This window comes from Sciurus vulgaris, assembly GCF_902686455.1.
Source record: "Sciurus vulgaris genome assembly, chromosome: 1".
NCBI lineage: Eukaryota > Metazoa > Chordata > Mammalia > Rodentia > Sciuridae > Sciurus > Sciurus vulgaris.
The window spans coordinates 140,088,371-140,113,413 of record NC_136461.1 but is presented as its reverse complement, the minus strand read 5'-3'; the positions used below and the strand labels follow the sequence as shown (position 1 = coordinate 140,113,413).

Below are 25,043 nucleotides of genomic sequence, written 5' to 3'. Positions count from 1 at the left end.
CTAATTTACTATAATCATTTCAAAAGGTCCCACCTGTAGAATCATTGTTTAGTTAAGGTCTTACCTACTTGGTAGCATTAACACAAGACTTTGGGAATTAAACTTCTGTATATGTTTGTGAGGGGTACGAATCATATCCAAATCATACTGATATTATAAAGATAATTTTAATTATAATGTCATATAATGCACATTGAAACACACAACTTTGGTTTGTGTCAGTCTTACAATAGGTAGAAATCATTAATTGAGCAAAGCAAAGATGGAAGCTGAGGCAAATAAAAAATCACCTTCCAAGAATGAGCTTAATATTCTACTAATACTTACAGGAAAATGACTAAGGAAAGTATTTGCAAGATATCAGAATACACTTTAGTTAGAAAATGAGTACCCCTTGTATAAATAAATGTGACCATTCACTGATAGAATCCACAAGACAACTAAGGAGTTCTAATGTCTGTACATTTCTCGTTTTGCCCATGATATTTTTTGCTGTGGCTAAACCCCCATTTATAGTAAAATGCAGTGCTATCTCCTAATCAAAAGTCCTTTCTCTGCAGTAATTTCAAAAGTAGAACTGAAACTTTAATAATTCAGTTGTCAATTTAGCCTCCTTGCTAATTTGGCATATCAGGCATTTCTTTGGGAGCAGGTGTTAATTTTTAGGCAAATTTTGGTTGGACTTCTTGAGATGTGATTCCTAATAGCTGTTTTTCTCTCAGTCTCTTTTTGAGCATTCCAGTTTCCAGGCCAAAGGCAGCAACTCTCCATGTGTGTTAGTGTTCTGATGCCAGCTCTTTAGAATGATATTAATCTCTATGTCACAGATTCATGTATTTTTTAATCTACTTCAAGAACAAAAAGGATATAATGGCCCATTAGGAAACATTAAATCCTGATCATTTTGTTAATGTTCTTGCTAATATGTGTTCTATAAAGTTGCTCACTTTTATAACTGAGACGCTAGTGTCATGGGTTAATGATCCACATAGCTTCTAATGTTCTACATCTGCCATTAATCCATTATCAGGAAAGGACTAATCTATTGCCCCAGCAGATGGATTAGAAGTCCTGTAGGGGTAAATTAACCCCCATCTTTTATTACTGTATAGCGTCTTACAGATTCACAGAGCATTTTCACATATATTATCAGATTTGATTTTTTAAAACTACTTTCTGAAGTTAGGAGACCATGTATGATGAGTTTTGCTTGATTGTAGGGCCTGATTGGGAAGCATGGCATCTGAGAGTCCACGCCCAGAAAGAGCCATCGAGGGCACTTTGATTGGGAAGGATATTGGCTGGTTGTGCAGTTTCATTGGAGACACACTGGGAGCAGTGAGGGTGGAAGAGGATGCACATCCAGCCAGTCAAAACAGTCATGGATGCTCTTATCCCTATTTCTGGATGAGGGGTCAGTGTTTCTACCACAGGAGAATTCCATGGCAGAGGTGGGAGACCAACTCAGGCTGCTGACTAGCCCCTTGATTTTTTCATCTTGTCTTCTGCAAGTTTTTACACTGACAGCCTCTGCGTCATATTCACGACAGATGAGAGAGGTAGCTGCAAGCTTGTTCTTTTTATGCCCCACCCCAGCATGGCCCTGTGCCAAAGGAAGGGGACCCTGCCTCAGTTTCTGAGTGTCCCAATAGCTGGTGTAAGGACAAACCTGTTATCCTATCTGATGATTGTTTCAGGAAAGGGCTTATAACCTAGCTCCTGTCAAGAAGAGATGTAGAACATCCTCAAGGACTAAGAAATACACTTCACATTTGAGAGAAAACCATGTTTTTTTTTTTTTTTTTCTGCTGGACATTGTCACCATAATATGACTATTACCCATAACAGTTATGAGCATGTGTGTAGCACTTACAATGTACCAAAAACAGTGCTTAGCACTTTATTTTATTTAGTACTAGGTCTTGAACCCAGGGACATCTTACCACTGAATTACACTCCCAGTCTTTTTTGTTTTATTTTGAGATAGGGTTGTACTAAGTTGCCCAGGCTGGGCTCAAACTTGCAATCCTGCCTCAGGCTTCCTAGGAGCTACAATTACAGGGATGTGCACTGTTTGTATTTTAACCACTTTAATTCTCACTGCAACCCAGTGGGTGAGTAATATCATTATGTGGACAAGGAAACTGAATGACTTAGAGAGCCTGGAGTTGCTGTGGCCTTCTTATTTTCAGTCCTAAGTCAAGACTGCAGGGTTGTCCTTCCAAGTTACTTTGAACATACTCAGGCTCAGAAAAATTTAAATGACTTGTCTTAGTTGATATCCAGCGAGGAGCATACTTAGTTTTGGAAGCCAAGCTGACCTGGCAAAATAATGAGGGGAATACCTGGGTTCACGATGATATTATTGTATAAACAGACCTTGAAACCAGCTCTCTCTCTCTCTCTCTGGATTTTGTGATGTGAGACATGAAATGCCCTCAGTGTTGGAGGAATTTTGAGTTAGAATTTCTGTTACAGCATAAAGTTCCCCAGGGGGTTCAGTCAGTACATCTTAGAACCAACTAAACATTCAACTACTTGGGGTTGAATTTTGGCTTCATGATTTTTGAGTCAGTTGCCTTTCCTTCTGAGCCTTCCTTGTTCATTTGTAAGATAGAAACGATGATGGCCGCCTACCTAGTCCATGTGGTAAAGATCAAATGATGCAAATAGTGTCTCTCCTCATCCTCCAGGGATCCCTGATGGATGCCTGAAATCACAAATAGTACTGAACCCTACGTATACCTTGTTTTTTCCATCTGAAAATTGAGACTCAATGACAAGTAGTATATGTAGCATGGACATGCTAAACAGAGAGGGATGATTCTCATCCTGGGTGAGGAAGAGTAGGACCATGTGAGATTTAACCATTCTCCTCACAACACTGTTCAACTTAAAACTTATAAATTGTTTCTTTCTAGAAATTTCCATTTAATATTTTTTTGAGACAGCAGGTAACGAAAATCATGGAAAGCAACGGAGAAAAGAGAGGATTATGGTACAGAGAAAGTACCTAAACCAAGCCCTAAGTGTAGCTCATATTCACTGAGGATTACCTACTGTTAATATTATTACTATATTATTTTAGTTTAATTGCTGGCTTTGGCATTTTTCTAATCTATAAAATGGGAATGACAGTAACTTTTTAAAACTGTTATGAGGAATAAATGAATCTGTAAAAATTATTCAGCAAAATATCTGGCCTAGATAGAATGTTCAATAGATAATGGTTATTTTTAAAAATTAATTTTAATTGAAATATGTGTGGTCAAATAAAGGCTAAAGACTTAACAACCGAAAAGAGTAGACCTATCTTTGAGTTTGCTATGCTAGCATATTGTTTTATTTAAAAAATATATCCATTAAAATAATGCTGCCTTTCTATAAAGGTCTGCCATTCAGTAAGCTCATCTGAATATAAGCTTCATACTTATTTTGTAAATGAAAACCAATTACAGTTTGTACAAATGGTTACATAAAAATGCCATACTTTTGTGTGAGCAATTGATCTATTTCTAAAATGAAGAATGGAGAGATCCATGGGAAATTATATTGCCTGCTGATCCATAAATTTGTATAGTTCAAATATTCAAGTACAAAAATTAAATATCTAACATTATATCCCTAAGGAAATATTATACTATCTGCATAGACTGAACTTGATTTATCAAAATCTACTGGTTTTAAGTATAATTCTGGTTGAAATAAATATTAATAATGGTGACCTGATTCTAACCAAATTCCAAATGCATTATAATTAGCCTTCTAACCTTCTCAGAAACCTGATGAAGCTTTATATGGAAGCAATAAACTAAAACTCCATTTACATTATTACATTTAGTGATAGAATGAAGGAGCCTATATATCAAAGTTGTGTTTAGTGACACATATAAACCATAGAAATGCTTACTTCAATCTGCCCTTGTTTGAGAGCTGACAAATATTAACCTATAAACATTTATTTAGGGAACATTCCTACTAATTGAATGATATCCAATTTATAATAGAGATGCTTTGTATTAAAATGCAAATATTAATCTCAGTGATTATTAGTGACATTGTGCTTGTTCAACAAATAGGTGTTGAATCAATAAGAACATAGGAGTAAATAAAATGCTCACCCAAATTAATATGAACTTTCTCTATTAGAGACTTATGTAAGGAGCTATGTAAGGAGCATTATCATGGTTGGGTAAGAGATATTTAGTTTTATTAATTTGTCAAATGCATAAATCTGTAGTATAAAATGCTATGTTTTGGATATGTTTAAAGTATCCATCTACTTAACTCTACAAATACCAGTTTAGTGATTGCTATGGGCAAGACATCATCAGATACTATGAGAGAGAGAGAGTAAAAATGAAAACTATACAATTTTGGTCTCTTACTAAGAGTAAGAGTATACTCACAAAAACCATACTAAAGGAATATATTCTAAGGACAACACACAAGGATATGGGAGCAGCAAAAGACACACATTTCAGAAACTAGAAACAAATTGGTAAGCGAGAATTGACATCATTATAGAAAAGTATGGACAGATCCTAGTTACCCTTGCAGAATAACAGAAAGCATTACTTCTGGAACAGAGGTGAGGGGGTTGTTCTGAACTCAATCAGCCTGCATAGAATATATCTGAAAAATAGAGCTCTTTCCAAAGATTCATCATTTATATATAAAAATGCATCAGATTTATGAGCATTGATCTTATATCCTGCTACTTTACTGAATTCACCTATGAGTTCTAAAAGTTTTCTGGTGGAATTTGCTGGTTCCTCTAAGTATATAATCATATCATCAGCAAATAGGGATAGTTTGAGTTCCTCTTTTCCTATTCGTATCCCTTTAATTTCTTTGGTCTATCTAATTGCTCTGGCTAGAGTTTCAAGGACAATGTTGAATAGAAGTGGTGAAAGAGGTCCTCCCTGCATTGTTCCAGTTTTTAGGGGGAATGCTTTCAGTTTTTCACCATTTAGAATGATATTAGCCATGGGCTTAGCGTAGATGGCCTTTACAATGTTAAGGAATGTTCCCACTATCCCTATTTTTTTCTAGTGTTTTGAGCATGAAGGGGTGCTGTATTTTATCAAATGCTTTTTCTGCATCTATTGAAATAATCATGTGATTCTTGACTTTAAGTCTGTTGATATGGTGAATTACATTTATTGATTTCCTGATGTTGAACCAACCTGGCATCCCTGAGACGAAACCCACTTGATCGTGGTGCACTATCTTTTTAATATGTTTTTGTATGCGATTTGCTAAAATTTTGTTGAAAATTTTTGCGTCGATGTTCATTAAGGATATTGGTCTGAAATTTTCTTTCCTTGATGTGTCTCTGTCTGGTTTAGCCATTCACAATAGCTTCAAAAAAAATAAAATACTTGGGAATCAATCTAATGAAAGAGGTGAAAGACCTCTACAATGAGAACTACAGAACACTAAAGAAAGAAATTAAAGAAAACCTTAGAAGATGGAAAGATCTCCCATGTTCTTGGATGGGCAGAACTAATATTGTCAAAATGGCCATACTCCCAAAAGTGCTATACAGATTCAATGCAATTCCAATTAAAATCCCAATGACGTACCTTACAGAAATGGAGCAAGCAATTATGAAATTCATCTGGAAGAATAAGAAACCCAGAATAGCTAAAGCAATCCTTCACAGGAAAAATGAAGCAGGGGGTAACGCAATACCAGATCTTCAACTCTACTACAAAGCAATAGTAACAAAAACAGCATGGTATTGGTACCAAAATAGGTAGATCAATGGTACAGAATAGAGGACACAGACACAAACCCAGATAAATACAATTTTCTCATACTAGACAAAGGGGCCAAAAATATGCAATGGAGAAAAGACAGTCTCTACAACAAATGGTGCTGGGAAAATTGGAAATCCATATGCAACAGAATGAAACTAAACCCATATCTCTCACCATGCACGAAACTCAACTCAAAATGGATTAAGGACCTTGGAATCAGACCAGAGACCCTGCAGATTATAGAAGAAAACGTAGGTCTGGATCTTCAACATGTCAGCTTAGGACCAGACTTCCTCAACAGGACTCCCATAGCACAAGAAATAAAAGCAAGAATCAATAACTGGGATAGATTCAAACTAAAAAGCTTTCTCTCAGCAAAGGAAACTATCAGCAATGAGAAGAAAGAGCCTACAGAGTGGGAGAAAATCTTTGCCAATCATACTTCAGATAGAGCATTAATTTCCAGAATGTATAAAGAACTCAAAAAACTCTACACCAAGAATACAAATAACCCAATCGACAAATGGGCTAAGGAAATGAATAGACACTTCACAAAAGAAGATCTACAAGCAATCAACAAACATATGAAAAAATGTTCCACATCTCTAGTAATAAGAGAAATGCAAATGAAAACTACCCTAAGATTCCATCTCACCCCAATTAGAATGGCGATTATCAAGAATACAAGCAACAACAGGTGTTAGCGAGGATGTGGGGAAAAAGGTACACTCATACATTGCTGGTGGGGCTGCAAATTAGTGCAGCCACTCTGGAAAGCAGTGTGGAGATTCCTTAGAAAACTTGGAATGGATCCACCATTTGACCCAGCTATCCCACTCCTTGACCTATACCCAAAGGACTTAAAATCATCATACTACAGAGATAAAGCCACATCAGTGTTCATAGCTGCTCAATTCACCATAGCCAGATTGTGGAGCCAAGCTAGATGCACTTCAATTGATGAATGGATAAAGAAACTGTGGTATGTATATACAATGGAATATTACTCAGCCATAAAGAATGATAAAATTATGGCATTTGCAGGCAAATGGATGAAATTGGAGAATATCATGCTAAGTAAGATAAGCCAATCTCAAAAAAACAGAGGACGAATGATCTGTCTGATAAGCGGATGATGACATATAATGGGGGTGGGAGGGGTTAGTGTTAGGGTTAGAGTTAGGGTTAGGGAGGAGGGCAAGAATGGAGGAAGGAAGGACTGTATAGAGGAAAAAGAGGGGTGGGAGGGGCGGGGGGAAGGGAAAAAAATAACAGCATGTATCAAACAACATACCCTATGTAAATTTATGATTACACAAATGGTACGCCTTTACTCCATGTACAAACAGAGAAACAACATGTATCCCTTTGTTTACAATAATAAAAACAAAAAAAAGGAAAAAAAAAATAGTTAGAGCTCATTTGTCCTCACTGCTATGCCTTCTCTCCCCCAAAAATCCAGAGATGTGTTCACAAAAGTGGAAAACAGAGATCCTTGAGCTGGGGTAGTATACTCATAGTTAGGGTATACATACCAAAAAATCAGGAAAAAAAATAAAGCAACTTGGAGAAACATTATGCAGGAAAAAACAAGTTTTAAAAACTAGCTTCAACAGATGAATGGATAAAGAAAATGTGGTATATATTCACCTTTAAAGAAGAATGAAATTATGGCATTTGCAGGTAAATGGATGGAGTTGAAGAATATTATGCTAAGTGGAAAAAAAAACAAAGGCTGAATGTTTTCTCTGATATGTGGATGCTAATTCTCAATAAGCAGGGGACAGGAAGCATAGAGTTACTTTATATTAGGTAGAGGGGCGTGAAGGGAGGAGAAGGATTATAGGGGAAGGAATGATAGTAGGATGAAACGGACATTATTACCTCATGTACATATATGACTGCATGACCCATGTGATCTTACAATATGTATAAACAGAAAAACAAGAGATTATGCTTCATTTATGTATGATCTATCAAAATGTATAAATGCATTCTACTGCATTTACAACTAACTAGAACAAATAAAAAAATTTAAAAAATAGCAATATGCCCAAACTCAAAATAGGATGCTACTAATGCAGAACACCCATGAGAACAGCAACAACAGCAGCAAAAAACGCCAGCAATCAGAAACATAAGGGCATGCATGAAAAAGTTCAGTAGAAGGAATGAAAAGAAGCATTTTAAGGTATCTACTAGAAAGTAGAATAAAAAGACATAGGAATAGAAAATAGGAGGGAAAAGGCAAGAAACTCAGATGCACATTGCAGAATGCTCAACATTTACATAACAGGAGTTCTCACTAGAAAGGAGAAGAACAGGGAGGGGAGAAAATTTTTGACAAATGATTTTTTAACATTTCCAAAATTTTCCAGAAAGAGGACCTGCTAAATGCCAAACCTGAACTGCTTGGTCTAGAATGTGGCCCAGTCCTCTAGGACTTGTCCATTGCTGGCCCAGTAATGTCTCTAAAGGCTCTTACAATACCTCAAGCCAGACCATGATGCAGGGTTCAGTTTTGTCTTCTCCTCATTAAACTTTCCCAGTTCCTTGAAAATATGAAAAATGAAACTACAGAATTCAGGATATGCAAAATTCCTTGCTAGTATCATCCTATTTGATAAGTATAGTAAAGAAAACAGGAGGGGTGTTTGCCCATAACATCCTATTTATACAATATTTTAGAGCATTCATTACCCACCTCAAAATATAATGTGACTTCAGGGCTACTAACTTCTATGAAAAAGACATTTCATGGCTATGAAAGAATTTTGCCAGGTGTTTCTAATGAAACATGGGGAATTAATTCTTAAAGTCTTCCACTCCATTTGACAAAATCTTAGTTCTCTCCACCAAACCTGCCTTATTAGGAACTTCAGGCACTTTACAGTTGAATTCATAATAAATTTTTTTCTACACAAAGCATTAAAGAAAGTGGCAAGGATAATCCCTGTTTAACATCCAAGACTCCATTTATCTGTTCTCAGCAATTATTTAATTAATGCCTCTTTTCAAGTTGTACTCTAGTGGCTAAGACTATATAGAAATAAAAGAGAATCTTGTTCAAGATGAAGGGTTGAACAAACACATCTACTTTGGTTCCCTTCTCAAACCTCATTAAAATATGGGTAAGAAAAGTGTATCAGCAAGGGTGAGGCACAGTTGTATCTTCCCAATAGCAGACTAGAAGACATCTCCTGAGATGTCTGAGCAGGTGGAGAGCCACACCGCACGTGTGGCTCACATAAGTGAAAGGGAGATAGCCAAGAGGATTTACAGCATGTGGTGGGAGACACTGCTGAGCTGTCCCTCGCCCAACATTTAAGTATAAGCCAGAAACTAAGAATTATTAGACATTTGAAAACGCCCATTAAGTTGGAGATGGAGAACACAACAAATGGGAAAACACACAAAGTACTTGGAAGAAACAGATATCCTGATGGTGAAGATAGTTCTCTTTTCTGCAGAAAAATAGGACTATCATTCATATACATAAAAAGCAGAGAGAAAATCTAAGTGTGAAGCCAGATTAAGATTCTGTGAAAAGTTGAAAATTGAGGGGGAAATAATCTTTTAGGTATGAAAATATTAAGGTGTAAATAAAACATTCATTTAGAAAGGTTAGATAATACAGAAATCTTCCAGAAGTTGGGTTTTTTAAAAGATGGAAATTAAGAAACAAATATAAGAAAATTGAGAGATTAAACTAGGGAAGATGTGTACCTAAATATTAGAGTCCATTCTTTCAAAATGGGCCAGTGTCTAACCAAAACACCCAGAAATTTTACAGCCTATGATCAAAGAGGCGATGCACAATTTAGTTGGGGGAATTAGTCACAGAGAAAAAGACTGGTATGTAAAATGGTTTTAGCCTTTTCAGCAGTGACATTGGGTGCTGAAGAATGTGGAGAGAATAAAAGCAAAAACTTATTTCCTGTCTTGAGGTAATTAACTGACAAATAGTAAATTAAATAAAACATATCAAATTTAAAAGTCTCAAAAATGTACTTCCTGTGTATGTCAAGATTGAGCTCCACTAAATGAGGGAGTAAAACAAGAGAGAGGAAGATGTGAATTATAACAAGAGGATGTTTAGCATAGAAGAGAAACAAAGGAAATCACTGGGATGTTTCTGAATAGAGTTCTGTGTCTTTTTTTTGGTGGTGGTGGGTACCAGGGATTGAACTCAGGGGCATGAGACCACTGAGTCACACCCGCAGCCCTGTTTTTGTATTTTATTTAGAGACAGCGTCTCACTGAGTTGCTTAGCACCTTTGCTGAGTCTGGCTTTGCTGGGATTATAGGAGTTTCCCACAGCACCCGGGTAGAGTTCTATGTCTTTATGAACACTGGACATAGAGGTTAACAAATGCATCTTATGTTACCTCGAAAGATTTGAGGAGTGAGTTCTTAATGAGTGGATTAGAATTAATTTCTATTAAGTAATTAATAAAATTGGAAAAAAATTGGTTGAATAGCTGATGTATTTAAATAACTTGAAGAGGCATTTAGGCAATTTGTGAGGATTTTGGAGATAATTTAAAGGCAAATAGAAAGAAAATTAAGCAAACTAAAAACAATCGGGGAACTCCCAAGAAGTTTAGAAATTTGTCCAGGAAAGAAAAATTGTCCATATTTGACAACACATCTCAGAAGATAATACGATTTTTTGTAGTCATAACAAAAATAAACATTGAATAACAAAAATAGTAGAATGCAGTAAAGGAAAATATAACTACATGTATATTTTTTATCTGCAAGAATATAGGTAGAAGCCTATATTTAATGATTCTCTTGCTGAAATGGTCTGTTGGTCTTATAAACCCAAATTAGAAAATGATATTGTTAAAATGAAGATGAGAGTTTGCTTCAGCGAATACCTAGTGAAAGATGACCAAAAACAGTGTATATCATGAGATTAAGCAATTGTATCACTTAGTTAACTGTGGTTTTAGGTAATATATTTTTAATAAATTAAAGTAATGAATGTATGTATTGCTTGCAGAGTAGAAGCAATTAAATTTAGCAGCACTGTCATGGAACAATACCCTCGTTCCCCTACCCCCACCAGTAATGAGTTCCTTTGGAATATATTAGCCTAATGGTGCTCATTCTCATGATGATACAGAATAAAAGGAATGAAATATTGGTGCAAATGGAGACAATCATTAATGCTGACAATTTGATTCACTGCAGTAGAGCTCTCTGTGATTGTTATTTTTAATTCTTCTGTTATATGGCTTCATTGAAGTTTGCATTGACATGTTGTAGGTTATTAGTATTTCTGCACTAGCAATTTAACTTGGGAATCAAAATGAAACAACCAGACAAAAATCTCTCTTAATAAAATTCCAGAAACAAAATTTTTCATGTTGCTAAGCAGGCTCTAAGACAGAAATATTTGACATAAATTTAAAATTAAGTCATCTAGAAATGTTAAAAAATGAATAGGTGAGTAATGATATCACATTGGTGACATAATTTACAAGAGTCATTAAAGTACAGTGCTGGTACCTGACCTCTAAATTGCAAAATGTAAATCATCTGGAGAGCTACGAACATGCTGTTTGTTTCAGTCACTGGTGTTTATCCTTGGTAATACAAACAAAATGATGATTATTATTTTTTTAATTATTTTTTATTTTTACAGGCTGCATTTTGATTCATTGTACACAAATGGGGTACATCTTTTCATTTCTATGGTTGTGCACAATGTAGATTCATACCATTCATGTAATCATACATGTACATAGGGTAATGATGTCTGTCTGTTTCATTCCATGATTTTTCATACCCCTCCTCCCTTTCATTTCCCTCTACATAATCTATATTAACTTGATCAGAAAACAAATTTTCCACAAGAATTTTCTTTCTATACATGCTATCTATATCAACATCTAACTTTCAAGATTATAACAACCAAATCTTTCATTCTGACATATCCAAGATTTCCTTATTAAAATATTTCTCAATGCCTTTGACTCCCCAGCTTTGTAAATTTTGTAATTCTATATTCTCCTGTCTTAAACTTTGGTTTAGGATTTGTATATTCATGTCAAATATAATACAGAGCTGACATATTTAAATTCTAAAAATGAGCACATGTAGCCATGGAAAAACTGAAAATTGCAGTTTTATGTGATTGTTGACATTCACTGGATTTTCAACATTCTTTGATTACAAGTCTTCAAGGGCATGCATAGAAAGCTTTAAGGAAGAGGTGGCATTTGGATTTTAAACAATGCCAGCATCTCAGTTAGTAGACAAGTTGGAGAAGTGCAACCCATTTCTCATGCTGGCCCATCTCCAGATGATGAAACTGAGTTCCAGAGACTCATTTTGAAGAAAGATAATTGGAAGAGCTGAGGAGATTGCATCCTTATTTTTTCTTTTCACCTGTGACTTGCTGTGTAAGACTCTGCAAGTTTATCATTTTACTTTTATTTCAACACAGACTGAGCACAGGAGTGATGGTAAATTATGTCTGCGAGGAGTCTCGCTTGGTCTACATTTAACTGCTTGCCAAGTTTTTCAGCTGCCTGTCCATTTTAAGGACCCCCTGTGTTTCCACAACCCATAAAACATATAATGACTAAATCTGAGATTTTTCTAATTGAGAGTTAGGAAGCGTGACTAAAGCATACGTGGTCACACTAAACTATTGGATACAGGCTGTGCATTTTTTCACAAATTGTTGGTCTTGTGTAGTAAAGAGGTCAACATCAGACCCTAAACCAAATGGAGACTCCATTGATCTGATGCCACGTTTTAAAATGCCCAGATGGCTAAATCCTAACATTTATTGCATTATGGTGGCATTATGAATCAAATTGAGAGAAAAGATTCTGGGTCCAAAAAGTGGTTATAGCACAGTGATAAAAAGCTTACAACCTAAGCAACACACGGGGATTAATAAAAGGTAAATCTGGCCGGATTTAATGCTGACCTTCAACAAAATAATTTACTTTTCTGCAACCACAGATGGGTTTATAGGATAAAAGAATGGCTATGTATAATTTTACAGCTAAGATAAAGGACTGAAATGCAAACATAATATTTAGAAATAATTTGTTTCTGGCCAAGGGCATCACGGAACAGTTAAGGTCCATAAAGTAAACGGATGGAAGATAATAGTATAAAAGTATCGTATTTTTCAGTTTGGAAAATATGGCTAGTGAAGATTTATTTTATTTTGTGTATAACAGAGAAAGTCTAGCCACCTTGAACTATGTTTTTTGAAGAATCAATTAACTAAACAATACAAAAGTTAATGGATTATTGTTTTAAGAAATGTGCTTCTAAGATAGATTTCTTCTTTTAAATGAAACAAATCCAACTTTTGCTGTGGGTCATGTATTTCTGCTTTTTGTACAGGGCTTGTTATTTTTCATCTCCATTTTCTTTGCCAGAGGTGGTGATTAATAGGTGATTCAAGGTTTAAATAATACATGTCTATCAAATTGACCATTCTGATTGAATTAGGGGATGAATGGGAAAAGAGATTATATTTCTGGGAGTCTGCACAGTATTTCATAGTTCATAAGACACTTCCACATTTGAGTGGAAATTATCCTGAGGCAATTCAGGAAAATATTATTTCTTCTTCTTCTTTTTTTTTAAGCTAAGGAAACTGCAATGCTGAGAGTTGTAATGACCTAACCCAAAGTGCCCGGGTTTAAATTGGAATTAGCATGGTCTCCATGCTACTTTCTTTTACCCTCTGCATCATCTCTAAATTAGCAAGCACATTCAAGACAAAAAAATAAATAAATAAATAAATAAAAGAAAGAAAAAAAGCCTGATAGATTAATCCCCCCATCCTTGTATGCTTTATGGAGTTGAGATCCAGCCTAAATTAACCAAGGTCATTTTGAATTTCACAATCACTACTAATTAAATAACCAAATTCTTAGAAACAATTTTGTTTTTAAAATGTCAGGATTATAGGCAGTCATTTTTAGGTTACTCTTTTTTTAACTCTGCAGAGTGAATAAGCTTGAATAACATAAAATATTTGAATTTACCTTTCTGTGGCGTTTTATCATAAAGACCACAGTTCAAGATTAACTAATCATAACCTCAAGAAGGTTAAGAGCAGCCATGCAAGTTTAAATATCTTCCTTTAACAACACTAAATGATAGGATAAAGATTAATAAGCCATAGTAAGAAGGAGGATAGAATTTGAAGATTTAAAGTTCAACTCTTTCCCATTTCTCTGTACCCCCAAAGCTGACATAAATGTAAATAGAAGAAAAGCAGATATTTGAAATAATTCAATATGCGGGGTTTCCCAATTAGTTACAGCAGCAAATGCTTAATCAAATTTTTCACAATATCGAAAGCAGTTTATTTCATTAGCACTAATTTCATTTTGAAGGGCAATGCCATTTAAAGATGTTTTTAATTGATCATTATTCATGGTTTAATATGGATTCTCGATGCAATTGATTTAGAATTAAAAGTATAATTACAGAGAAGTCTAGTCATGTGCTTTATAATAATGCAGCATATCCTACTCATTTCCTTGAACCTGTTTGACCTTTTTTGATGAATTTTGTGCAGCTTTATCAAACTAATTTTCTAATTTTCAAAAAAGTAGGAAGAAGAATTATGCAAACTTGATATGCATCTTGAAAAAAGATTTTAGAATAAGTTATCAAGAGATGATGTGTAAGTATCTGAAGAAAGGTCATAGGGAAGCCAGTATCTGTCAAATGATAATAACATCAGGGTTTTTTTTTTCGATGATAGGTTCAGTAGATGAAGAATGCAAAGGCATAATTGGGACTAGTTCTTAAATTGGCAAACTCTTAGACAATATTCTTATTCTTAAGTTAGAAAAATGTAAATATATGATTTCAACAACTATTACACCATAGTAACCCAATGTTGCTTATTAATCATAAAGGTTATTAAAAAGGGGGGTTTCCAGTGAATTGTTGCAGCATTATACCTCTTCACATGTCTTCTTTTAGCATTTTCCCAATTACTTACACTATTTAAATAAAGAAATAGAATATTCCTCCAAATTTGTAGTTGAGTCTAACTTCACAATTAGTGAATACACTGAATCAAAATTGTACTGCCATGATGAGATAGATAACAGACTGAAATCTACCATGGTGCTATTTAGCTGGAAAAGTATAACATCCTACATTTGGTTGAACACAGTGGGGAATATCATAATCTAACAGTTTTAGGAATTAAGCTTGATAGGATCTCCATAGGAGTCATTAGTACAGCTCCCCAAACAGCAAACATGATATTAGACTAAATTAGCAGAAATGAACCATCTAGAAGTGAGAGCATGGTTGAGTTCTCTGTGCTGCAGGGACCAGGCTTGAGTTTTTGTCCAATTTGGATTGTCACTCTGCAAGAGCAAACATAAGGCACCAAGACCATGCAGGAACTTGAACTTATGAAGTATGTGGAATGGCTCCATGTTTACACTGATTCTGATAGATGAAGCACTGGAGGGAACGTGGTCACTCTCTTCAAATGTGTAACAATCTCATGTAGGGTGTTTAAAAAAGTACTTGGATCTTTTTCTTCCAATAGCAGCATCATCATAAAACAATGCCTATTCTGTTGATGCTATCTATGAAAAATGGGGACTTAGTCTTCTCCACATTTGTCATTTATTCTATTTTCTTTCCATTTTCCCGTGTGAATTGATTTAATCATCATTTTGGATCCAAGTTTTGATTAATGATTTTATTCTTTTTGTTTTCATAACTAACAAATGTAACTACTAACACACATGCCCCATTTCCTACTCTCTCTGTATTATTTCAATGATTATTTTTGATTTTTTTTCTTTTTCTAGGGCTTTGAGATGTAATGAAATCCTCAGTAAGAAAAGTGAAGCAGAAGGCATCACAATACTAGACTTCAAACTGTCCTATAGAGCTATAGTAATAAAAACAGCATGGTATTAGCACCAAAACTGATAAGTAGACCAATGGTACAGAATACAAGACACAGAGACAAATCTACATAAATACAGTTATCTCATATTAGACAAAAGTGCTAAAAACATTCACTGGAGAAAAGATAGCCTATTCAACAAATGGTGCTGGGAAAAATGGAAAGCCACATGTAACAAAATGAAATTAAAACTTTATCTCTCACCCTGCATGAAACTCAACTCAAAGTGGATCAAAGACTTTAGAGACCCTGCAACTACTTGAAGAAAAGTAGGCCCAAATCTTCACCATTTCTGCCTAGGATCTGACTTCCTTAACAAGACCCCTAAAGCACAAGAAATTAAATAAAGAATCAATAAATGGGATGGACTCAAACTAAAAAACTTCTCAGCAAAAGAAACAATCAATAATGTGAAGAGAGAGCCTACAGAGTGGGAAAAAAATCTTTACCACATGCACTTGAGATAAAGCATTAATCTCTAGGATAAAGGACTCAAAAAACTTAACACCAAAAAAACAAATAACCTTATCAATAAATGGGTTGAGGAACTGGACAGACATTTCACAGAAGAAGATATACAATTGATCAACAGATAGATGAAAACATCTCTAGCAATTAGAGAAATGCAAATCAAAACTACTCTAAGATTTCATCTCACTCCAATCAGAATGGCAACTACCAAGAATACAAGCAACAATAAATGTTGGCAAGAATGTGGGGAAAAAGGTATACTCATACATTGCTAGTGGGAATGAAAGATGGTGCATCCATTATGGAAAGAAGTTTGGAGATTCCTCAGAAACTTGGAATGGAACCATCTTTGACCCAGTTATCCCACTCTCGATTTGTACACAAAGAACTTAAAATCAGCATAGTACAGTGACGCAGCCACATCAATGTTTATAGCAGCTTGTTCACATTAACTCAACTATGGAACAAGCCTAGGTGCCCTTCAACAGATAAATGGATAAAGAAAATGTGAGAAATACACACACACACACACACACACACACACACACACACACAGCTTTAAAGAAGAATGTAATTATGACATTTGCAGGTAAATAGATGGAGTTGGAGAATATCATGCTAAGCAAAATAAGCCAATCCCAAATAACCAAAGACCAAATGTTTTCTCTGATATGAAAATACTAATTGACAATACCGGGTGGGGAGCTAGGGAAGAATAGAGTTACTTTAGATAAGGTAAAGGGGAATGAAGGGAGGGGAAGGGTATGGGGGTAGGAATGATAGTGGAATGAAACAGACATTATTACCTCATGTACATGTATGACTGCATGACCAATATGATCCTACAACATGTATAATCAGAAAAATGAGGAATTATACTCTATTTAGGTATGATTTATCAAAATGTGTGAGTACATTCTACGTTTATGTACAACTAATTAGAACAAATTTTAAAAATTATTTTTGAAGTGTGTATTATTTTAACAATATAAGAAATGATCAAGATTTATTCTATATTGTTTTGGTATTGATATTCAGCCTTAATTCTTTTATACTTTGCCTTTCCTCATTATTTTGAGTCATCTCTCTATTGGCTAAAGTACATCTTTGAATGATTTTTTAGAAATGGCAACTTTCTACTTGTCTGACTCCAGAGAGTTCTTATATATAAATTATTATCTTTCACAAAAGTAAAAACTACCAATTAGTCATTTTTAGTCATTTTTTTGGATTCATGAGCATTAATTCATTTGTTTAAAACATTTTACTGAAAACCAAATATGTGTCGGGTACTATCTTGAGTGTTTGAGACGAATCAGTGAACAAAATAGACAAAGATTCCTTCCCTTAAGTAGCATATGTTCAAGCAGTTGGAAGTCTCCAGAGGTTGGGAGGAAGGGAACAATGAACAACAAAACATAAACATAATAAATAAGCAAACTACGAAGTATGTTAGAAAGTGACAAATCCTATTAAAAAAAACAAGTAGGGGTGACAAATGCTATTAAAAAAAACAAGTAGGGGTAGGGGTGGAGGAATTTTGAAATTTAATTAGGGGTGATGAAGATAGACTCATCAAGAAAGTGACATCTGAGAAAGACTTAAAGAAGAGAAAGCAGATATCTATGAAGATAACTCAAGGAAGAGAATTCCAGGCACAGGAAATGCAATGCAAAGGCACTGAGACAGAAGTGTTCCCAGCAGGAACAAAGTGGACAAGTAGCAAGTCAGAGGACAAGAATGGAGAGGTAGACTGGAGGTACAGAGAGCAGAGGCAGGCAGTTAAAAGGACTTGGCTCTTGCCCCAAGTGGAAGCAGGAGTGATGTGGAGGGTGGTGCAGAGTGCTGCTACAGTCTAACTTTTCTTTTAAAAGGATCACTTTGGTTGGTTACAGTTTTTCAAAGAGACTACAGAGGAACACATGTGAAAAGATTCTACTCAAGTCTCTTCCATTTAATTCCTAGCAAAAAGGAAGCAATTTAACATTGTTATTTTGCATTTATTATTATATATTTTTGAATTTTACTAGCACAAAGTGTAACTGAGGATATCACAGAGAAATCATTGAATTTATAGGACTGGAAGAATCCTTGAAAAATTATTCCACTTTGCCTCAATCAGAGAGCATCCTAATAAATGATTTCAGACATATATAAATCTGCTTTATGTTAGAACACTTCTAGTAAAAGAAATTTCACAGCTTCTAATCCACACTCCAGAGCTTCACAAATGTCTCTTTCAGAAATGTCTTCTTTATGTCAAATTATAACTTTTCATCCTATAAGTTATAATTTATCCTTCTATCTTTAAAAAAAATGGGAATGTAAAGCAAGGGGAACTAAATGTAGAATAAAAAATCCAGACTTCTAATCATATTGGATTCTAATCACATTGGCATACAGTATAACCTTTGTCAAATCACTTGGCTTTTATGTATAAATTAAGTAACAGATGTAGACCTTTCTTTAACTCCTAGGAAAAAATGAGCTCTATAAGTCCAAGATATAATTAGAATCATTGTTGGTATCATTCTCTTCTCATTAGAAATGGAGAATTAATCCAATCCCTTACGAGGATTTTAACTCAGCAAGATGGCGTGTGTTGCCTCCAGATATGAAATCTTCAGGGAGCGGTAAGTCATTAATTCTGAGTCAGGGGGAAAAACACTATGAATTCACCAGAAGCTTTTAATCCAGATTTAGATACATTCTTGCTCTATTACAGTGAGTGACCTTTAAGGGAAAATTCCACACAATAATTTAAAAGAAGTTTAACAGAACAGTTCAGTATAGCTAACATCAATTCCCTTGAAAGATATACTTCAGGTGTTAAAACACAGTAATCAAATTAGATACTTGACTTAGAGAACATTTATCAGAAGACACTTAAAAGTGAAAAGTCAATAGCCTGGTTTCCCAATATAAATAAACACTGTATATTTATTTGTGAGTATAAAATACAATAAAAGGTATATATACATAAATATTTTTAAATGCTTCCTTCATTTGCAAGCATTCAGCCTAATGTGCTTGGAAACAAATCACCTGATTCATAAAAGTTCAACTATCGTGTGGTCTCCAAGGGTAAAGAAGAGCAATGGAAGACAAGTTTTGATCATGACATGTGTTTTTAGACACAGGTCATGCAGTCATCAATTCCTGAGTCCCCCCTGTTCCCTGAGTTCTGGTTTCAAAACTTAGGACTGTATCATGCTGTAGCATAGCAGCAGTAGCTAACGGGGTGTACAGTATCAAGTCCCTGTTTATCTGAAACTGAGTTCCTCTGCCTACTTTCCAAAAGCTTGTTATTAAAATCATTCATTCTTGGCTCAGGGCTGAATTTTGGATTTGTTGTAAATAGCTCCTCCTGTCCTTTTAAGCTTTTGTCCAGTACTATGGATTGCATTTTTCAGAAATGCCCAATATTCTTTGCTCCATCTCCATTGGTAATTTCCAGCTTCCTCTCATTGTGATCTTCACCAGCCTAGGTCATCTTGATACTCTCCTACCTGGTTCCCTGCATGGTCATTCTTCATGCTTGTTCCATACTTACTTTCATGATGTTTTGCTTTTATTAAGCATTCATCAGGTGTCACTGAACCACTGTCTGATGCCATGTACTGTGTTAGGTGCTGATAATGAGAAGGTAAATAAGACTTGGTCCTTTCACTTGTTGAACTTGCAATGAAGTTTGACATGGAGACATGTCATTAAGGAATGAAGATAGAGTACGATTGGTCAAACATTATGTACACAAAGTATTGTGGCAATAGGAGGAAAGAGATCAAAGCTGCCTGGGGAAACAGGAATTAGAAAAGTCTTCTGAGAGTTATGAAATCTATGTAGCAGGAGATGGATGAACCTACATCAGGCAGACACTATGAAAGAGCTAATTCTAGGCAAAGAGAACAATATTTATAAAGTTATGGAGGTATGAAATATTGTACTTGAAGATCTCTCTCATTTTACTGCTATCACAATAGCATAGGATTGAGTTAAGAAAGAAAAGAATTGACCAGTGAGTTTGGTCAGGGACTTTGGTAGGAGGAGTTCTCTGTGCTAGGCTGTGCAATGTGGACCTTTTTCCATATTTCATAGATAATGGGAGATATGGAATAATATATGGTTTTAGGATATGACTCTGGAAGGTGTTTTATTCATTTATTGGGTAGACCAGAAACTGGCATAGATGATGTGTTAGTCTATTTCAGGAATCCAGTGGGAACTGATTGGGGTAGTGCAGATAAGAAGTGGGAGGAGGTTGGAGAGAAAAACAGCCCCATTTGATAGTTGCAATATAGAGAGGGTTATGTTGTAATTAAGAGGGACATTATGGCATTTTTCTGGTCAAGATTCTAAGTTCAATCTCTTCTAGTTTATGAAACATTTTTCTTTTTGTGTGAGTGTTTTCTAGGATAGGTCAGATGTAGCCAAAGTCTTGTGTGTTTCTCTATAAATGACATTTGCTCTTGTCCTAGAACATACTGGTCTTGTGTTTCCTTTAGGCCACTAATTTTTAAGCTGAATTCTTCAGGGAATTTGTAGGAGGTACTTGGATGGAGTAGACAGAGACCAAAGGATGAAGTTCAGTTAGCTCTAAACTCATACTTCAAGAAAGTCACCTGTTTTTATTTGTCTTACTTGAGGTTCTCTTAAGATTTTTTAAAAGTAGCTTAGATAACTTTTATGAAATTTTAGTATTCATTATGTGTACTGAAGTCAGACTTGGAGGTTGGACCTAATTCAATTTGTGGCAAGATGTACAGAAAGGTTGGGTTGAACCTTCACTGTGACCATAGAGAAATACTAGATGTCATTTGACTGAGTCATATGAAGTTGATATTTTGAAGGGGTCAAGTGTATATAAAGGTCCAAGTTTGCATTGGCAGGCTTGATCTGTCTAGTCCTTCAGGAAAACATACCTGCCTCTTGTAATGGAATATAAATTCTTCAGTTTTGGGGAGAAGTTTACAAAAGTCTTCAAAAAGTCTTTTATTTAAATGTGACTTGATGAAAATATCATTAAGACATCAGTGAAAGCAAGTTTATCTCTGTCCTTCCTTTAGAATTTGAAGAATTCAAAGAATAATAGGCACGACTCATAAGTAGAGCCGTCTAGTACTGACCACATAGGAGGAAATAAAATTGACAGAATCTAGAGACTAAATGTGAAAGTCAAAAGAGAGAGAGAGAAAGGATGTCCAGGACTTTCCTGACTTTGTGACCAGTGCATTTGAATGAATAACAGTGATCTTTAGCTAAAAGGATACATAGAAGAATAAGGAGCATAGAAAGAAGGATAATGAGATTGGCTGTGAAACAAGATGAGAAAGAAATGCATGTGTAATATTCAGTTAGATAAAGAGGCCCACAGCTCAACAGAGACTTTGGGAGGGTTATAGATCTGGGAGCCATCAATATGTCATTAGTGAAAATTAATGAAGCAGATGAAATTGCTAAGGAGGGACTTGCGAATGAGTAGAGAAGGCTGAAGATATGATGTTGGGTGTCCCCAAATTAAGGGAGGACAAGGGAAAGAGAGCTAATAAAGAAACTCAGGAATGAATGTTTTAGAAATAAGAAGTAAACCAAGGTAGAATAGTTATCATTGAATCTACAGAAGAAGAAAGTTTCAAGAATAAGGGAATGGAGATTAGTATTAAATATATATTCCAAACAAGCATTACTTTGCTATAATTCATGGTTCCTGTAACTGATCATAAGATTCTGATTCTTCAGTGTGGAATAGGAGAGCCTGTTAAGTACCATTTCAAATCTTTTTCATAAATGTCCAGTGCTCCTCTCTGCACACTGCATACACAAAAATCTCCCCTAACAGCAGTTCTCTTTCCCCTTTATAGAACAGATCTTGATCTTTCTGTTTATTCCTCCTTGTATCTGGAAACATTCTTACACATCTTTGTCTGCTGATCTCTTACTCATCCCTGAAGTTTGAGTGACTCAATTGCAAGAATTGCCCCTGTGTCTTTGCCCCTTGCAATATAACTTTGAAGATTCTTCCTTAAAGAGATGGAGTCTATTTCTCCAATTCTTGAATCTGAACAGGCCTTTTGACATGCTCTGACCAACAGAGTAAGCAATGTGAAACATGCCAGTTCTTACACCAGGCTTCAAGTAGCCTCGAGAGCTTTCATTCTTTCTCTTGGAACACTGCCATGACCTGAAAAGAAGTCCAGGATGGCCTGGTGGAAAATGTCAGATTATGTGGAGAAGAGCCAAATCCTTATAGGCCAGTTAACAGTGGTGCCATCCTCAAAGCTGAAAGAGAACTCAGCTAATGTCAGCAGATCTGCTTGCCTGACTCAAAGCTGATCACAGACATAGGAATAATTCTGTCAAGACCAGAGGACCTATTAGCTGACCTTTAGACTGGTGAGTAACAATGAATGATTACTATTTTAAGCCATTGTGTTGTGGCATGTTATGCAACCATAACAAATTGATCTGGTGGTCTAGCTTACATCTCATCAGTACCATGAACCTGTCTTGATGAATCTTGTTAGGAAAAGAATAAAAAAATCATAGTATCCTCTTTCCTTTTGAATTGCATAGGTGAGTGGTTTGAGATGAGGCAGTAGAAGAAGAAGGGTCCTGGAACATCCAGGGTATAGTGGGCTTTGTTCAGAATTTTAGAATTTAACATTCTCAAATGCAGTGGAATTTTTTCTCCTCACTTGGGGAAAAACAAAACAAAACAAAAACAGAATAAACAACCAACAGCAACAATAAATTTTTATCATTATGTTAAAAAGTTTTGGAATCTTGGGACAATTGGAAACCCATGTGAAAACTCTGAAGAGTCCTTCATTTTTTCTAACTCAGTCCACACCACTGGCAAGGGGACCTGCCATTGTACTCAGCTTCAGCTGGCCCCACTCTATCTAAGTCACCCATATGTAACAGGTTAAGATTGGAGACAATGGAATGTCACGCCTCACTCTCAGATGGGAGACACTTAAAATCATCCAAATCTCCTTCCTGTCAGCCTCTCCACAATAACACCTACTTCATGCAGAAAGCACTTTTACCAAGGAGTAGATAATGTGAGAGAAAGAAGCACAGTTCGTTTTTTCATTTTGAGAACTTGTAAGGAAAACATTGAACAGCTTGCTTGAAACTGGAAAACTCTAAGATATGCAAAGGTTATGTTGTAGATGGCAAGATTGTGAGTCTGATACTTCCCTGCATTATATCAAGGGAACAAACTGTCTTTGTAATTTATTCCTTGGTTTTGAGTCAGATTCTGAAACACTGGGGAACACTACAGAAATCGGTGAAGCAGTTAATAAACACAGGGTCTCCTTCCACCTGTGCCAGAAGTGGTACCAATGGCAGTGGCTCTTGCATTGTTCCCTTGTAGTCACTGTGAAGCTCATGACTATGCACTTTCCCAGGGTGTAGCTTATTCAGACAAGCTCAAGCTGTCGCCTCATCAGTGGAACATTTTGCTTGCGTGAAATGTGTGCAGCTGTCAGGGAAAACTATCTGCTCTGCAAACTGAGACACTGGCTGGAAATGTCTGTGTCAGGATGGATGCTCCAGCTCTTACCTACTCAGCCACTGGACACCTGTCTCCCTTTCAGTGCTGCCAGTCAGGCAGACTGAGACAGAGACAGAAACTTCCATGGAGGCACTAATGCTGAATACCTCATGCTTTGCAGTAATGAATTTGGAAAACTTCCCAGATTGTACATCTGCCTTGGCATAATAGCTTGTACTTCAGAGAATGAAGCTTTCAAGGGAGACAGTGAGAACAACCACATCTATTCACAGAGGGAGAGTGACATTTCTTCCTTCTTTCAGGGACAAGTGCCTGCCTCGTTACTCTCTGCCCCCGACGTTGTAGCTGCTGGTGAATGTGTATAGTCAGGAAGTGCCCACTTGGCATACAAGCACAGCTTGAAGTTCCTGAGATTGGTGCCACTGTCCAGCTGGCTCAGCCAAAGGAAGCTACTTAGGAAGTAGAGAAGGGTGGGTTGGGTCAAGAAGAGAGACAAAGCTGTGCAAGCAGCAAGGTTGGGAGACCCTTCTTTCCTTCCTTCTTTCCTTCCTTTCACTTTCTTCTTTTCCTTTTTGTAGTACCCAGGGCCTTGCACTTGCTAGGCAAGTGCTCTACCCCTGAGCTACATCCCCATCCCTAAGGAGCCTTCTCTTTCTCCTATCTCCTCTGCCCGAATTGTGGTATTTATTCTTCCATTTTTGTTTTGTGTTTGTGTGTTTTTCAGTGTGATGGACAAGTAGCCCAATGCCAACCTTTGGTACCACTTAAAGAAAATAGATTTAATATATTATAATTTTCCTTAGGAAATTTACAGATCCGATTAGTACTTTGTAAATCCCTTTACTGGATAAATCATTTGACTCAATAATTAAACCACATATTCTAAATTCATTGTATGTGATTTCAGAGTCTAAGAGATAAAGATAAAGAGGAGGGGATTCTGATGGGAGTACAGGAGTTCTGTGCATGGGTGTGGGGTTAGCAGGAATATTTGAACATTCTTTAAAATGTGCTTTTCTGATAAAAAGATATAGCCAGTTCCCATGAGAAACATTTGATAAAGGGAAAGTATCTTTCAGCAGCAAGCACATCATTTGCTGATGTTTTGAAACCAGTTCTATCAGGATAACCCTGGTTACTGAACATATGTTAATGGGATAAATGTTTTGAAATAATTGGGAACTTCTTATGGGATCAAATCCACGCCTGCTTGAAATGAAAAATGTACAGGTGATGTCCAAATGTAAAGCCAGAAAAAAATGAGCAATGTGAAATCATACTGAAGGCTTACGAGCTGGGGATGGAGGCATGGACCTGGTATCTGAGTGCTGTCTTCTCTGATAAGGAGCTTATG

At 35.9% G+C, this 25,043-nt stretch overlaps 1 protein-coding gene and 1 long non-coding RNA gene across 2 annotated transcripts in view; one reads left to right on the top strand and one right to left on the bottom strand.

Moving 5' to 3' along the window:
* Positions 1 to 25,043, bottom strand: part of NKAIN3 (sodium/potassium transporting ATPase interacting 3) — a 349,578-nt gene that overhangs the window by 167,198 nt on the left and 157,337 nt on the right. The window lies entirely within an intron of this gene.
* LOC306667616 overlaps positions 22,451 to 25,043 on the top strand; it is a 99,439-nt gene continuing 96,846 nt past the window's right edge. The window contains exon 1 of the long non-coding RNA XR_013765626.1: positions 22,451 to 22,560. This is a non-coding gene — a long non-coding RNA (uncharacterized lncRNA). The remainder of the gene's footprint in view (positions 22,561 to 25,043) is intronic.